Genomic DNA, 15,098 nt, shown 5'->3' with positions numbered 1-15,098 from the left:
TCCGACAGTCCTCATCGCTATCCGCAATTCCACCAACCTTTGTGTCGTCTGCAAACTTACTAATCAGACCAGTTATATTTTCCTCCAAATCATTTATATATACTACAAAGAGCAAAGGTCCCAGCACTGATCCCTGTGGAACACCACTGGTCACAGCCCTCCAATTAGAAAAGCATCCCTCCATTGCTACTCTCTGCCTTCTATGGCCTAGCCAGTTCTGTATCCACCTTGCCAGCTCACCCCTGATCCCGTGTGACTTCACCTTTTGTACTAGTCTACCATGAGGGACCTTGTCAAAGGCCTTACTGAAGTCCATATAGACAACATCTACTGCCCTACCTGCATAAATCATCTTAGTGACCTCCTCGAAAAACTCTATCAAGTTAGTGAGACACGACCTCCCCTTCACAAAACCGTGCTGCCTCTCACTAATACGTCCATTTGCTTCCAAATGGGAGTAGATCCTGTCTCGAAGAATTCTCTCCAGTAATTTCCCTACCACTGAAGTAAGGCTCACCGGCCTGTAGTTCCCGGGATTATCCTTGCTACCCTTCTTAATCAGAGGAACAACATTGGCTATTCTCCAGTCCTCCGGGACATCCCCTGAAGACAGCGCGGATCCAAAGATTTCTGTCAAGGCCTCAGCCATTTCCTCTCCAGCCTCCTTCAGTATTCTGGGGTAGATCCCATCAGGCCCTGGGGACTTATCTACCTTAATATTTTTTAAGACACCCAACACCTCGTCTTTTTGGATCACAATGTGACCCAGGCTATCTACACCCCCTTCTCCAGACTCAACATCTACCAATTCCTTCTCTTTGGTGAATACTGATGCAAAGTATTCATTTAGTACCTCGCCCATTTCCTCTGGCTCCACACATAGATTCCCTTGCCTATCCTTCAGTGGGCCAACCCTTTCCCTGGCTACCCTCTTGCTTTTTATGTACGTGTAAAAAGCCTTGGGATTTTTCTTAACCCTATTTGCCAATGACTTTTCGTGACCCCTTCTAGCCCTCCTGACTCCTTGCTTAAGTTCCTTCCTACTTTCCTTATATTCCACGCAGGCTTCGTCTGTTCCCAGCCTTTTAGCCCTGACAAATGCCTTCTTTTTCTTTTTGACGAGGCCTACAATATCACTCGTCATCCAAGGTTCCCGAAAATTGCCGTATTTATCTTTCTTCCTCACAGGAACATGCCGGTCCTGTATTCCTTTCAACTGCCACTTGAAAGCCTCCCACATGTCAGATGTTAATTTGCCCTCAAACATCCGCCCCCAATCTATGTTCTTCAGTTCCCGCCTAATATTGTTATAATTAGCCTTCCCCCAATTTAGCACATTCATCCTCGGACCACTCTTATCCTTGTCCACCAGTACTTTAAAACTTACTGAATTGTGGTCACTGTTACCGAAATGCTCCCCTACTGAAACACCTACCACCTGGCCGGGCTCATTCCCCAATACCAGGTCCAGTACCGCCCCTTCCCTAGTTGGACTGTCTACATATTGTTTTAAGAAGCCCTCCTGGATGCTCCTTACAAACTCCGCCCCGTCTAAGCCCCTGGCATTAAGTGAGTCCCAGTCAATATTGGGGAAGTTGAAGTCTCCCATCACCACAACCCTGTTGTTTTTACTCTTTTCCAAAATCTGTCTACCTATCTGCTCCTCTATCTCCCGCTGGCTGTTGGGAGGCCTGTAGTATACCCCCAACATTGTGACTGCACCCTTCTTATTCTTGATCTCTACCCATATAGCCTCACTGCCCTCTGAGGTGTCCTCTCGCAGTACAGCTGTGATATTCTCCCGAACAAGTAGCGCAACTCCGCCTCCCCTTTTACATCCCCCTCTATCCCGCCTGAAACATCTAAATCCTGGAACGTTTAGCTGCCAATCCTGCCCTTCCCTCAACCAGGTCTCTGTAATGGCAACAACATCATAGTTCCAAGTTCTAATCCAAGCTCTAAGTTCATCTGCCTTACCCGTAATGCTCCTTGCATTAAAACACATGCACTTCAGGCCACCAGACCCGCTGTGTTCAGCAACTTCTCCCTGTCTGCTCTGTCTCAGAGCCACACTGTCCCTATTCTCTAGTTCTCCCTCAATGCTCTCACCTTCTGACCTATTGCTCCCGTGCCCACCCCCCTGCCATACTAGTTTAAACCCTCCCGTGTGACACTAGCAAACCTCGCGGCCAGGATATTTATGCCTCTCCGGTTTAGATGCAACCCGTCCTTCTTATACAGGTCACACCTGCCCCGGTAGAGCTCCCAGTGGTCCAGATAATGGAAACCCTCCCTCCTACAACAGCTGTTTAGCCACGTGTTTAGCTGCTCTATCTTCCTATTTCTAGCCTCACTGGCACGTGGCACAGGGAGTAATCCCGAGATTACAACCCTCGAGGTCCTGTCTTTTAACTTTCTGCCTAGCTCCCTGAACTCCTGCTGCAGGACCTCATGCCCCTTCCTGCCTATGCCGTTAGTACCAATATGTACAACGGCCTCTGCCTGTTTGCCCTCCCCCTTCAGGATGCCCTCTACCCGTTCGGAGACATCCTGGACCCTGGCACCAGGGAGGCAACATACCATCTTGTAGTCTCTTTCACGTCCACAGAAGCGCCTATCTGTGCCCCTGACTATAGAGTCCCCTATTACTATTACTCTTCTGCGCTTTGACCCTCCCTTCTGAACATCAGAGCCAGCCGTGGTGCCACTGCTCTGGCTGCTGCTGTTTTCCCCTGATAGGCTATCCCCCCCGACAGTATCCAAAGGGGTATATCTGTTCGAGAGGGGGACAACCACAGGGGATTCCTGCACTGACTGATGGCTTACGGGAGGGATATGGGAGTGTCAGCTGACTTACGGGAGGGATATGGGGGGAGCACAAAAGCTAGACAGGGATCTAGCTGGGGGGGGGGGGGGGAAGGGTTGCTGCTGCACTGGCCAAAAGAGAACGGGACACAGAAGAGGTGGCTGGGACGGGGGTCCCCCGGCTGGGGGGCTGGAGAGTGAGGGAGACGCGGACAAGGGACTGGCCCAGAAAAGGAGATAGCTAGTCGGGGGGGCGTGGGGGGGGGGGGTTTGGTGAGAGTCCCTCCAATCCGGCTGATAACGTGGAACGTGAGGGGCCTGAATGGACCGGTGAAGCGGGCTCGAGTGTTCGCGCACTTGAAGGGACTGAAGGCAGACGTGGCAATGCTCCAAGAGACACACCTGAAGGTGGTGGACCAGGTCAGGTTAAGAAAGGGATGGGTAGGACAGGTATTTCACTCGGGATTGGACGCAAAAAATAGAGGGGTGGCAATTCTGGTGGGAAAGCATGTGTCATTTGAGGCCAAGACTATCGTAGCGGATAAAGGAGGGAGGTATGTGATGGTGAGTGGTAGGTTGCAAGGGACGTGGGTGGTGTTGGTAAATGTATACGCCCCAAACTGAGATGATGCGGGATTTATGAAGCGCATGTTGGGGCGCATTCCGGACCTGGAGGTAGGAGGACTGATAATGGGAGGGGACTTCAATATGGTGCTGGACCCAGCACTGGACCGCTCCAGATCAAGGACGGGAAGGAGGCCGGCGGCGGCCAAGGTACTTAGGGGGTTTATGGATCAGATGGGGGGAGTGGACCCATGGAGGTTTGCAAGACCGCAGGCCAGGGAATTTTCTTTTTTCTCCCACGTGCATAAGGCTTACTTTAGGAAGAGGAAGATAGATTTCTTTATTCTGGGCAGGGCGCTCATCCCGAGAGTGGAGGGGACGGAGTATTCGGCCATAGCCGTTTCGGACCATGCCCCGCACTGGGTGGAACTGGAGCTGGGAGAGGAGAGGGACCAACACCCGCTGTGGCGGCTGGATGTGGGACTGCTGGCCGATGAGGTGGTGTGTGGGAAGGTGAGGGGGTGTATTGAAAGGTACTTGGAGGCCAACGACAATGGGGAGGTGCGAGTGGGGGTGGTATGGAAGGCGTTGAAGGCGGTGATCAGGGGAGAGCTGATCTCCATCAGGGCTCATAGGGAGAAGATAGAGGGAATGGAAAGGGAGAGGTTAGTGGGGGAGATCTTGCGAGTGGACAGGAGATACGCAGAGGCCCCGGAGGAAAGATTACTAGGGGAAAGGCGACGGCACCAGACGGAGTTTGACCTGCTGACCATGGGCAAGGCGGAGGCACAGTGGAGGAAGGCGCAAGGGGCGACTTACGAGTACAGGGAAAAGGCTAGTCGGATGCTGGCGCACCAGCTCCGTAAGAGGGCGGCAGTGAGGGAAATAGGAGGAATCAAAGATGGAAGGGGAGCCATGGTTCGAAGTGCAACGAAAATAAATAAGGTATTCAAGGACTTCTATGAAGAGCTGTACAGATCCCAGCCCCCAGGGGGGATGAGGCGATTCCTGGACCAGCTGGGGTTCCCGAGGGTGGAGGAGCAGGAGGCGGTGGGTTTGGGGGCACCAATTGGGTTGGAGGAGTTGAGTAAGGGTTTGGGGAGCATGCAGGCAGGGAAGGCCCCGGGGCCGGACGGGTTCCCGGTGGAATTCTATAGAAAATATGTGGACCTGCTGGCCCCGCTACTAGTGAGGACCTGCAACGAGGCAAGAGAGGAGGGAATCCTGACTCAGACAATGTCGGAGGCGACAATCTCCTTGATTCTAATGCGAGACAAGGATCCACTGCAATGTGGATCGTACAGGCCGATTTCGCTCCTCAATGTGGATGCTAAGCTATTGGCGAAGGTACTGGCCACTAGGATTGAGGACTGTGTCCCAGGGGTGATTCACGAGAAACCAAACGGGATTCGTAAAGGGCAGGCAGTTAAATACCAATGTGCGGCGGCTCTTAAACGTGATAACGATGACACGGAGGAGGGAGAGGCGGAGATAGTGGCAGCTATGGATGCGGAAAAAGCCTTTGACCGAGTAGAGTGGGAGTACCTCTGGGAGGTATTGCGCAGGTTTGGGTTCGGGGGAGGGTTTATTAGATGGGTTAAGCTCCTTTACAGCGCCCCGGTGGCGAGCGTAGTGACGAACCGGCGGAGGTCGGAGTACTTTCGGCTGTACAGAGGGACGAGACGGGTGCCCCCTGTCCCCCCTGTTGTTTGCATCGAACCCTTGGCCATATCACTTAGGGAGTCTCAGAAATGGAGGGGGATAGTCCGCGGGGGAGAGGAGCATCGGGTATCGCTATATGCGGATGACCTGCTGCTATACGTGGCGGACCCAATGGAGGGGATGGTGGAGGTCATGCAGACTCTGAAGGAGTTTGGAGAGTTCTCGGGCTACCAGCTTAATGTAGAGAAGAGTGAGCTTTTTGTATTACAGGCAGGGGACCAGGAAAGAGGGATAGGGGACCTACCGCTGAGGAGGGCGGAGAGGAGTTTTCGGTATCTGGGGATCCAGATAGCCAGACGTTGGGGGGCCCTACATAAACTGAATTTGACGAGGGTGGTGGAGCAAATGGAGGAGGATATTAGAAGATGGGACATGCTCCCGCTCTCATTGGCGGGTAGGGTGCAGTCGGTCAAAATGGTGGTCCTTCCGAGGTTTTTGTTCGTGTTTCAGTGCCTCCCCATCGTGATCACCAAGGGCCTTTTCAAGAGAGTAGGTAGAAGTATTATGGGGTATGTGTGGGCAAATAAGACCCCGAGGGTTAGGAGAGGGTTCTTGGAACGCAACAGGGACCGAGGAGGGCCAAACCTAGAGAGTTACTACTGGGCAGCAAACATGGCGATGATCCGCAGGTGGGTCATGGAGGGGGAGGGGGTGGCATGGAAGAGGATGGAGATGGCGTCCTGTAAAGGAACAAGCCTGGGGGCGTTGGTAACGGCACCGCTGCCGCTCTCGCCGACAAAATACACCACAAGCCCGGTGGTGGCGGCAACACTAAGGATCTGGGGCCAGTGGAGAAGGCACCGGGGTGCAATGGGAGCATCGGTGTGGTCCCCGATCACCAGTTTGTCCCGGGGAAGATGGACGGGGGGTTCCAAGGCTGGCATCGGGCAGGGATAAGAAGAATGGGGTCCTGTTCATAGATGGGACATTTGCGAGCCTAGGGGCACTGGAGGAGAAATTTGAGTTACCCCCGGGAAATGCATTTAGATATATGCAGGTGAGGGCATTTGTGAGGCGACAGGTGAGGGAATTTCCGTTGCTCCCGGAACACGAAGTTCAAGCTAGGGTGATCTCGGGGGCATGGGTCGGGGAGGGCAAGGTGTCGGAAATATACCAAGAGATGAAAGAAGAGGGGGAAGCGCTAGCAGAAGAATTGAAAGGTAAATGGGAGGAGGAGCTGGGGGAAGAGATTGAGGAAGGGCTATGGGCGGATGCCCTCGGTAGAGTTAATTCCTCCTCCTCGTGTGCCAGGCTCAGTCTGATACAATTTAAGGTGGTTCACAGAGCGCACCTGACGGGGGTGAGGTTGAGTAGGTTCTTTGGGGTAGAGTATACATGTGAAAGATGTTCAGGGAGCCCGGTGAACCATGTCCATATGTTTTGGTCATGCCCGGCATTGGAGGGGTTCTGGAGAGGTGTGGCGGGAGTAATATCCCAGGTGGTGAAAGTCTGGGTCAAGCCAAGCTGGGGACTAGCAATATTTGGAGTAGTGGATGAGCCGGGAGTGCAGGAGGCGAAAGAGGCCGGAATTCTGGCCTTTGCGTCCCTAGTAGCCCGGCGAAGGGTCTTGCTATTGTGGAAGGAGGCGAAGCCCCCTAGCCTGGAGGCCTGGATTAACGACATGGCGGGGTTCATAAAATTGGAGAGAATTAAGTTTGCTTTGAGAGGGTCTGCACAGGGGTTTTACAGGCGGTGGCAACCGTTCCTAGAATATCTCGCGGAGCATTAGAAGAAGGTCGATCAGTAGCAGCAGCAGCCCTGGGGGGGGGGGAACGAGAGATTGTTCGAGGGGATGGACGAGCGGGAGATAGCATGGAGGGTGGGGGGAAACGGTACGTGCGGCCAAGAACCAGTGTATAAAGCTATGTAAATATACTATCTTGCCATCTATATATCTTGCTCAGGGAGATTTTGCGTTATTTTGTTACGGGGGGGGGGGGGGGGGCGGGGTGTTACTGTTTGTAAGGGGAAAAATTGTGTTGTTAAAAAACCGTAATAAAAAAATATTTAAAAAAAAATATATATATATATATAACCAAGTTACAAACTAATAGTTAAACCTCAACTTTTCTACACCTTTCACAACCTGAGCTGGCCACAAAGTGCATTACAATCAATGAAATACTTTGCAAGCGCAGTCGTTTTTTGCAACACTATTCGTTAATGTTAGTCAGGAATCAAGGCAGGCAGTTTGCATGCGCAAGATCCCCTAAACTAGGGTGAGATTAATGTTGGTGATGGATTGACAGGAACTCTGGGGGAACATCCTTGCTTTTTGGGATAATGTAAGATCATTTTCATCCACATTAAAGGGTCTGTGATTAACATCTGCAAGAGAAGGCAGCTCTTGCCTGTGCAGCATGCCCTCCATACTGCACCGTCAACTGAGATATGCTTGAGTCTCAAGTGAGAATTGGACCCATAACCTTCTGCGTCAGAGGCCCGACTGCTTGGCTGAGCTAAGATCACCACCTTGGTTTACAATTATTGCTGTTCCTGAAATGTGGCATTAACCCTGTGCTTGCTATTGTTCATAAAGAAAGTGCTGGGGGAACCAGCGTGGAAATGTCAGTGCAATGAAATAGCTGATGAAATATTTGGCTCGTGAGGTAGATGTGACAGGTTAAGAATTTGGTGTCCTTCTGACAAGATGTGAAAAAAAGACTGGAGCTGTTGAGATTGCTCCAGAATTATTAATAACATAATTGTGTGCAAACTCGAGAACAGGTTGGTGATGGTAATACTATTATAATGCCACCTGGTGGCGCCATTGAGGCCATTAGCTTCTGCCAGCTCAACAGCAGCACCAACTGATGGAGTTTGGTATTTGCACACTGTTTTAATGTGATATTTTTGAATTTATGAAATAGAACAGTACAGCACAGAACAGGCCCTTCGGCCCTCGATGTTGTGCCGAGCATTGTCCGAAACCAAGATCAAGCTATCCCACTCCCTGTCATTCCGGTGTGCTCCATGTGCCTATCCAATAACCACTTCAAAGTTCCTAAAGTGTCCGACTCCACTATCACAGCAGGCAGTCCACTCCACACCCTAACATCTATATCTCCCACCCTGAATCTTATAGTTATGCCCCCTTGTAACAGCTACATCCACCCGAGGAAATAGTCTCTGAACGTCCACTCTATCCCCTTCATCATCTTATAAACCTCTATTAAGTCACCTCTCATCCTCCTCCGCTCCAAAGAGAAAAGCCCTAGCTTCCTCAACCTTTCCTCATAAGACCTATCCTGCAAACCAGGCAGCATCCTGGTAATTCTCCTTTGCACCCTTTCCAATGCTTCCACATCCTTCCTATAGTGAGGTGACCAGAACTGCACACAATACTCCAAATGTGGTCTCACCAGGGTCATGTATAGTAGCAGCATAACCCCGCGGCTCTGAAACTCAAGCCCCGTTAATAAAAGCTAACACACTATAAGCCTTCTTCACGGCTCTATCCACTTGACTGGCAACCTTCAGAGATGTGTGGACATGAACCTCGAGATCTCTCTGTTCCTCCACATTCCTCAGAACCCTGCCGTTGACCCTGTAATCCACATTCAACTTTTTTCGACCAAAATGAATCATCTCGCACTTATCAGGGTTAAACTCCATCTGCCATTTTTCGGCCCAGCTCTGCATCCTATCAATGTCTCTTTGCAGCCTGCAACAGCTCTCCACCTCATCCACTACTCCACCAATCTTGGTGTCATCAGCAAATTTACTGACCCACCCTTCAGCCCCCTCCTCCAAGTCATTGATAAAAATCACAAATAGCAGAGGACCCAGCACTGATCCCTGCGGTACACCGCTGGTAACTGGTCTCCAGTCTGAAAATTTTCCATCCACCACCACCCTCTGTCTTCCCAATTACTTATCCAATTGGCCAAATTTCACTCTATCCCACACCTCCTTACTTTATTCACGAGCCGACCATGGGGAACCTTATCAAACGCCTTACTAAAAGGACTTCCGGGTGAGGCTATGCAGAGCTAGGTCGCATATTCGGTAGCTCCTGCTTGGAACGAACTTTTGGGCTCGTTACAGGGCCCCCACGGCATTTGTTTGCCATTTCCCGGTGTGGGAAGAAGGCTGCAACATTCCCCCATAGTGTCCCCCAGGAAGGGTATGTCTCTTGGTTGCCAGACACGGCAGAAACAGTAAAAGATTTGGCTGCAACTGCAGGATAAACAGGGCCTCTTCCAACATGCAGGCGGGGGAAGGGCAAGCTTAAAGCTGCAAGCTGACCTGAGGGCCTGTATCAAAGGTGAATTCTAGCAGCAGAGGGAACAACTGTGAAAAGATCTCATCAAGGCCACTGAAGGGACTTCCGGTTGCGGTGATGCCTAGCTAGCCGCACGCTTCGGCGGCTCCAGCTCCGACGGACCTTCGGGCTCTTTTAAGAGCCCTAACGGGGAATTATTCGACGACGCAACCCGGTGTGGGGTGTGTGAGAAGGGAGTCCCCCCCAAACGAAGGAGGAAAAAACCGGCGGCGGCGGCTGCAGCGCGAGCAATCGTCGACCAAAGGATCAGAAAGAGAGAAGTACAAGATGGCGGTGGAGAAAGCGCAGGCGACATGGGGGCCTGAGCAGGATGAAATCATGAGACGGTGCGTGGAGCTGCTGAAGAGGGAGGTGCTGACCCCGATGCTACAGGCAATTGAGGGGCTCAAGGAGACATTAAAGACCCAGGAGACTGAGCTCCGCGTGGTGGAGCAGAAGGTGACAGATATTGAGGACGAGATCCTGGGCCTGGCGGTTAAGACTCAGACGCACGAGGAACTTCATAAAAAGTGTACTGAAAGGATCGAGGCCCTAGAAAACGGAGCGCGAAGGAAGAACCTTCGGATACTAGGTCTCCCTGAGGGTGTGGAAGTAGTGGACTGTGGAGAGTACGCAAGTAAGATGCTGAGCTCACTGATGGGTGCTGAGGCCCCTGCGGGCCCCATGGAGGTGGAGTGGGCAGGTCGGATCCCGGCGAGAAGACCAAAAGCGGGAGAACCACCGAGGGCGATAATCGTGCGATTTTACCGCCTTAAGGTCAGAGAAGAGGTCCTGAGATGGGCTAAAAAGGTGCGGAGTAGCAGATGGGAGAATGCTGTGGTACGGATATACCAGGATTGGAGTGCGGAGGTGGCGAGAAAGAGGGCGAGCTTCAACCGAGCCAAAGAGGTGTTGCATAAAAGGAAGGTGAAGTTTGGGATGCTGCAGCCGGCAAGACTATGGGTCACGTAAAGGAGGGACACTATTATTTCGAGACGGCGGAGGAAGCATGGTCCTTCATCAAAGAAGAGAAATTGGACCGGAACTGAGGGACTGATGCTGCAGGGAATGTTATTGTTATTGTTTTTGTTAATGTTACGGTGGAAGTTAATTGAGAAGTAAACAGGGAAGGGGGGAGACATTGGGGAAATGTGGGCGCCGGTGAGGGGGGAAAGACGGGACATAGTTGGAGAATGGGGAAGGAGAGGGGGAGGGGAAAGGGAGCTGCGCCATAAGAGGCAGGTCAGGTAAAGGGATGTTCCCGCGCCAGAAAGAATAAGGCGGGAAAACAGGCGCAAGGTGGATGGGAGTTCCCTCACACCGGGGGGGGTCGAGGAGTGAGCAGGAGTAGCCGGGGTCAGTTGAAGTCAGCTGACTTACGGAAGTGATATGGGGGGAGCAATCATGCTAGATAGGGATCTAGCGGGGGGGGGGGGGGGGGGGAGGGGGGGGGACAACTGGGTTGCTGCTGCGGAAATCCAAAAGGAAATGGCTAAAGAGTGGGTGGGCGGGGATGGTGTGCGACGCTGGGGGAGCGAGCGGGAGCGCGGAGGCGGGATATGGGACTGGCCTAGTGAAGGTAATGGCTAGTCGACACGGGAGGGGGGCAGGTAGCCCCCTAGTGAGGCTGATCACGTGGAACGTGAGAGGCCTGAACGGACCGATAAAAAGGGCCCGAGTGCTCGCGCATTTGAAAGGACTAAGGGCAGACGTGGTTATGCTCCAAGAGACGCACCTAAAGGTGGCGGACCAAGTTAGGCTAAGGAAAGGATGGGTGGGACAGGTGTTCCACTCAGGACTGGACGCAAAGAACAGAGGGGTGGCCATTTTGGTGGGGAAACGGGTAGCATTTGAAGCAAAGAACATCGTAGCAGATAGCGGAGGTAGATATGTAATGGTGAGTGGTAGGTTAGAGGGAATGGAGGTCGTGTTGGTTAATGTGTATGCCCCAAATTGGGACGATGCGGGATTCATGAGACGGATGCTGGGGCGTATACCGGACCTGGAGGCAGGAAACTTGATTTTAGGAGGGGACTTTAATACGGTGCTGGACCCGGGGCTAGATAGATCCAGCTCAAGGACCGGAAGAAGGCCGGCAGTGGCCAAGGTACTTAAGGGGTTTATGGACCAAATGGGGGGAGTGGATCCATGGCGATTTCTTAGACCTAGGGCTAGGGAGTTTTCCTTCTTCTCCCATGTCCATAAAGTGTACTCCCGGATAGATTTCTTTGTGTTGCGAAGGTCGTTGATCTCTAGGGTGGAAGAAGCTGAGTACTCAGCCATAGCGGTTTCGGATCATGCCCCACATTGGGTGGACCTGGAAGTAGGAGAGGACAGGGAGCAGAGAACACTCTGGCGATTAGATGTGGGACTGATGGCGGATGAGGGAGTGTGTGCAAGAGTGCGGGGGTGTATTGAGAGATACCTGGAGGTCAATGACGACGGCGAGGTCCCTGTGGGAGTGGTCTGGGAAGTATTAAAAGCGGTGGTCAGAGGAGAGCTGATCTCTATTGGGGCCCACAAAAGGAAAACAGAGGCCAAGGAAAGGGAAAGATTACTGGGGGAGATTTTAAGGGTGGACAGGGAATTTGCAGAGACCCCGGAGGAGGAATTGTACAGGGAGAGGAGACGACTCCAGACGGAGTTTGACCTTCTGACCACCAGAAAGGCGGAGGTACTGTGGAGGAAGGCACAGGGGAGGAGGTATGAATATGGGGAAAAGGCTAGTCGCCTGTTGGCGCATCAATTGCGAAAGAGGGCAGCAGCGAGGGAGATAGGAGGAATTAGAGACGAAAGGGGAGACACGGTGCGAAGGGCAGGAAAGATAAATGAGGTGTTCAATACCTTCTATGAGGAACTGTATAGGTCTCAACCCCCAGAGGAAGAGGAGGGGATGCGGCAGTTCCTGGACCAATTGAGGTTCCCGAAAGTGGAGGAGCTGGAGGTGGCAGGCCTGGGGGCGCCGATTGAGGTGGACGAGGTTATTAAGGGACTGGGAAGCATGCAAGCAGGGAAGGCCCCGGGGCCAGACGGGTTCCCGGTGGAATATTACAGAAAATATGTGGACTTGTTGGCCCCGTTGATGGCGAGGACGTTCAATGAGGCCAGGGAAGGGGGGACTCTACCCCCGACGATGTCGGAGGTGACGATATCGCTGATTTTGAAGAGGGACAAAGATCCGTTGCAGTGCGGGTCCTATAGACCTATTTCACTATTGAACGTGGACGCCAAATTGCTGGCAAAGGTACTGGCAGCGAGGATAGAGGACTGTGTCCCAAGGGTGGTGCACGAAGACCAGACAGGGTTTGTAAAAGGGAGACAACTGAATGTTAACGTGCGACGACTATTAGGGGTGATAATGATGCCCCCAGTGGAGGGGGAGGCAGAGATAGTGGCGGCAATGGACGCAGAGAAGGCATTTGATAGGGTGGAGTGGGAGTATTTATGGGAAGTGTTAAAGAGGTTTGGGTTTGGGAACGGGTTTATTAGCTGGGTTAGACTTCTTTATGGGGCTCCAACGGCAAGCGTAGTTACAGGTTGACATCGATCGGAGTATTTCCGACTATATAGGGGAACAAGACAGGGATGCCCGCTGTCTCCATTGTTGTTCGCGTTGGCAATTGAACCTCTGGCCATGGCGTTGAGAGACTCCAGGAAATGGAGAGGGGTGATTAGAGGGGGAGAAGAACACCGAGTCTCGTTATACGCGGATGACCTATTGTTATACGTGTCGGACCCAGCGGGGGGGATGATAGAGGTTATGCGAATTTTGAGGGGGTTCGGGGAATTCTCGGGGTATAGGCTAAACATGGGGAAGAGTGAATTATTTGTGATACATCCAGGGGACCAGAGTAGAGAGATAGAAGGCTTGCCGCTAAGGAAAGTGGAAAGAAACTTCCGATACCTGGGGATTCAGATCGCTAGGAGCTGGGGAACCTTGCACAGACTTAATCTGACACGGCTGGTAGAACAAATGGAGGAGGACTTCAAGAGGCGGAACATGCAGCCTCTATCGCTGGCGGGCAGGGTGCAAGCAATTAAGATGATGGTCCTCCCGGGGTTCTTATTTGTATTTCAATGTCTCCCTATACTAATCACCAAGACCTTTTTTAATAAAATAGATAGGAGCATCACGAGCTTCGTGTGGGCAGGGAAAGTTCCGAGAGTAAGGAGGGGGTTCCTTCAGCGTAGTAGGGACAGAGGAGGACTGGCACTACCGAACTTGGGTGATTACTATTGGGCCGCCAATGTGGCAATGATACGTAGATGGATGATGGAGGGTGAGGGAGCGGCGTGGAAAAGACTGGAGATAAAGTCCTGTAAAGGGACGAGTTTAGAGGCGCTGGTGACGGCGCCGCTACCGTTCTCACCTAAAAGTATACCACGAACCCGGTGGTGGCGGCAGCACTGAATATCTGGGGACAGTGGAGGCGACAGAGAGGGGTGCGGGGAGCCCTGGTGGGGTCCCCTATCAGGAACAACCATAGGTTCGCCCCAGGAAGAATGGATGGAGGATTTCAGAGCTGGTACCAGTTGGGAATTAGGAAGGTGGGAGATTTATTTATAGATGGGACTTTTGCGAGCTTGGGTGCATTGGAGGAAAAGTATAAGTTGCCCCGGGGAAATTTCTTGCGATATATGCAGGTGAGGGCGTTTACTAGACAACAGGTGAGGGAATTTCCGTTGCTCCCGACACAGGGGATACAGGACAGGGTGCTTTCAGGGGTGTGGGTCGGAGAGGGCAAGGTGTCAGAGATTTATAGAGAGATGAGGGAAGAGGGGGAGGAGTCGGTGGGCGAACTAAAAGGAAAGTGGGAAGAAGAATTAGGGGAGGAGATAGAGGAGGGTATGTGGGCCGATGCCCTAAGCAGGGTAAATTCCTCTTCCTCATGCGCCAGGCTTAGCCTGATTCAATTTAAGGTGCTACATAGAGCACACATAACGGGGGCAAGATTGAGCAGGTTCTTTGGAGTGGAGGACAAATGTGGGAGATGTGGCGGGAGCCCGGCAAACCACGCACATATGTTTTGGGTGTGTCCGGCACTGGAAGGGTATTGGAAGGGAGTGACGGGAGTGATTTCGCAGGTGGTGAAGGCCCGGGTCAAACCAGGCTGGGGGTTAGCTCTATTTGGAGTTGCGGAAGAGCCGGGAGTGCAGGAGGCGAAAGAGGCCGATGTCATGGCCCTTGCGTCCCTAGTAGCCCGGCGCAGGATCCTACTCATGTGGAAGGAGGCGAAACCCCCCGGACTGGAGGCCTGGTATGGTATGGCGGGGTTCATTAAGCTGGAGCAGATAAAGTTTGCCCTGAGAGGTTCGGCTCAAGGGTTCACCAGGTGGTGGCAGCCATTTCTCGACTACCTAGGGGAACGTTAGAGGGAAGACAGATGACCAGCAGCAGCAACCCAGGGGGAGGGGGGGGGGGGGTTAGTTTAGTTTAGGTCAATAGACAATGGGTTTTGTTACCTGTGTATTGTTAAAAAATTCTGTTTTGTTATTGTTTCGTTTGCTTTGTAAGAGGGAAAGATTGTTCTTTGGAAAAAAATTTCAATAAAATATATTTAAAAAAAAAAAAACGCCTTACTAAAATCCATGTATACGACATCAACTGCTCTACCTTCATCTACACACTTAGTTACCTCCTCAAAGAATTCAATCAGATTTGTGAGGCAAGACCTACCCGTCACAAATCCATGTTGACTATCCCGGATTAAGCTGCATCTTTCCAAATGGTCATAAATCCTAT

This window comes from Scyliorhinus torazame, chromosome 3 (assembly GCF_047496885.1).
Source record: "Scyliorhinus torazame isolate Kashiwa2021f chromosome 3, sScyTor2.1, whole genome shotgun sequence".
NCBI classification, from domain to species: domain Eukaryota; kingdom Metazoa; phylum Chordata; class Chondrichthyes; order Carcharhiniformes; family Scyliorhinidae; genus Scyliorhinus; species Scyliorhinus torazame.
Note: the sequence above shows the minus strand (reverse complement) of the source record.